At 35.1% G+C, this 2,777-nt stretch overlaps 1 protein-coding gene across 1 annotated transcript in view; it reads left to right on the top strand.

The window, feature by feature from the left end:
• Positions 1-546: 546 nt before the first annotated feature.
• htr1fa (5-hydroxytryptamine (serotonin) receptor 1Fa) overlaps positions 547-2,777 on the top strand; it is a 14,959-nt gene continuing 12,728 nt past the window's right edge. The window contains exon 1 of the mRNA XM_016450840.1: positions 547-653. The gene's annotated coding sequence lies outside the window, so the exon portion shown is untranslated. The remainder of the gene's footprint in view (positions 654-2,777) is intronic.

Below are 2,777 nucleotides of genomic sequence, written 5' to 3'. Positions count from 1 at the left end.
AATACATGAATTACACTTACGAATAACAGTAAAATGCTGCAAATATTTTTTTCTTGCGCTTGAAACGCGATTTACACCTTTACAAAGCTTCTCTTGCGCATGTAAATTTAATTTACGCTTACAGTCTTATGTACACTTCCACAACTCTTACCCTGCGTATGCAAATCTTTTTGACGTCTTTCTACCTTCATAGATTTTCATTTAGATCTGTCGGGACGGATTTCGCGGGAAACTGCGTAGGCTATTTTAATTGCAAAATGCATATTTGTATTCATTTCATATAACAATAATGGGTGTGTACTACTTCTAATAATATGTACATTTATATCGCCTATCGCTTTTTTTTGTTTTTTTTGTAAAGCACATAGCCTACCAGTAAAGCCTCCTGAATATTTAATATTGCAAGAGAGAGAGAGAGAGAGAGAGATGAGTGATGCATAATAGCTAGCGATTACACTAACTAAATGTACCTGTATCAAGCAGTCGCTCCGTCTAGTAGCTCATTTACACAGCTGCGCACGTGCGTCAGTATGAGAGCACGAGCGCTCGTGTGCACCTGTGAGAGACATTCATCTGTCTCGTGAGGAGAAACATCACATTCCAGCGTGAGCCTTCCAGGGGAATGCCTTCATCTCAACACAGCACATCACAGCGTAAGTCATTACTTCATTTGTATGTTATGCTGGTGTTTAAACAAGAGGTTTCTGGAAGTTCCTCTGATATTAACGACGGTTTAGTGGTGCCTTTAAAGTTGTATCAAGTTTGCACTGTTGCCTGGCAATGGCTTGTTGCCAAGTGAATATTGCTAAAATAAACTGGATTATTGAGACACATTTTTTTTTAACTCAAACGGATATGTCTGCTTTTCAATTAAAAACGATGTTAACAGTGCACATCATTCATCACTTATTTTCTGTTTCCAGTCTCTTGCCCTGTCTCGTGTGAACGGAAGAGTTTTATGAGACACATGATTTTATCAGATCAAATCTGTCATTATCTAATTCTTAATCTGAATCATTGGAGTTTTTATGATTAAAACATGTAGTGCATTGCACGCATAACTAGCCAAGTTGTGTCTTTAATGATCATGCAGTTTGATGGTCATTGTGAATGATTTTTGTCAGATAGCTGTAGGAGGTGACTGATGTGTGTTTTACAGATGCACAGAGTATTCCTATAGAAACCCACTCTGAACTGATTTACAACTGATGCATTAATTGATCACACAAATACTGCTACAAACCTACAGTATGTGTCATTAGCAGTGAAGTGGTGCACAGAAAGAAAAAAAAGACTGATCGGTCCTATATATTTCAAAGTACCAAAATATGCAACAGATAACACTGCAGTATATATATATATATATGCATAAATATAGTAGGTTTTGTATTGCATGTATGCATTTACACAATAATCAGGTTTACATAACTAATATTCCCCTCCACCCCTTTGCTGCATATATAACTTAAATAATTTTGGACTGTTGGGAGACAATATAGACTGTAGTGAATGATGAATATTGAGGTCCATATTTGGTGTTTTTCTGACCATGTGAGCATGTCCTTTGCTATTTATAATCATGTCTAAATTCTGCACTATATGTCTCATTAGCATACTGGCCGATTATGGGCAAATTTTGTTTCCGTTCATTAGCATATTGGCTGATGACTTGATAAGTTGGTCTTGGTCATTTTTTTCCCCTCTCCATGACATGCAAATGATTGATGAAGGGCTTTTTCAGGATCCAGATGAAAGCCTCCATCTCAACATACAGTACTGTATGAGAACACAGTGTGAGTCAGTATTTCATTTTTATACAATTATTGGAGATTTCTGGTTATTGCTAGTTTTTGCTAGATGTTATTGGCGAATACTGTTTCCTTTCATTAGCATATTGGCTGCTCACTTGATACTTTACCATTTGATCTTTGCATTTTTTTCTTTTTACATGACGTGCAATTGATAGATGAAAGGCTACCTCATACCCTCTATATCTCACCACTGTTTTAGAGAAAAGAAAGAATTCTGGACTTCATCCAGAGACAGTGAGGCACAATAACATGTTGTGCAAGAGTCATTTGTCAACAATAACAGATACTGTGTTATGCACTGGCAACTCTCCGCTCGGGAGCATTTGTCAGCATAGGTTTAGAGTGTGAGGAGTTTATGGACATTGTCTTGTCATTTCACAGCAGTCTGAGTTTCTGTATTGAGAATACTTGGATGCAGTCATGTGTTTAGTCTAGAGAAGTGTGTGGTAGAACGGTCTTGGTGAACAGTTTTGAAATTATCCATGTGAATATTGCAGTTCTTGAAGATCGCGTGCAGAGAAGCGTAAAGGGGCTAGATCTAGGAATTATACTATATTTCCACAGTATTATATAAAATAAAATAGCCATTTTATTCTTACATAGATTTATTATTTATTATTAGTGTAAAGAATATTAATAATTAACATTAATTAATGAATACTCTGAAGATCAATTTAATGTAATGCAAAGGTTTCATATAAGCATATATCGTATATATATATATATATATATGTATATATATTTATATATATATAATAATTTTTTACATGCCAATAAAGACAATAAATGCATGGGCAAAAATACTTTCAAGGCCAGTGAAAATGTGGGCGGCCACTGTTGTGCTCTAATAGCGATTAGATAAAATAAATATAATAAATCATGTATCTTGTAACGTTTCTTAAAGGGGTCATATGATGTTGCTAAAAAGAACATTATTTTGTGTATTTGGTGTAATGAAATGTGTTT

The sequence above is a fragment of the Sinocyclocheilus anshuiensis genome, unplaced genomic scaffold (genome assembly GCF_001515605.1).
Source record: "Sinocyclocheilus anshuiensis isolate Anshui unplaced genomic scaffold, SAMN03320099.WGS_v1.1 scaffold507, whole genome shotgun sequence".
Lineage (NCBI taxonomy): Eukaryota > Metazoa > Chordata > Actinopteri > Cypriniformes > Cyprinidae > Sinocyclocheilus > Sinocyclocheilus anshuiensis.
This window is presented reverse-complemented; position numbering and strand designations above follow the sequence as displayed.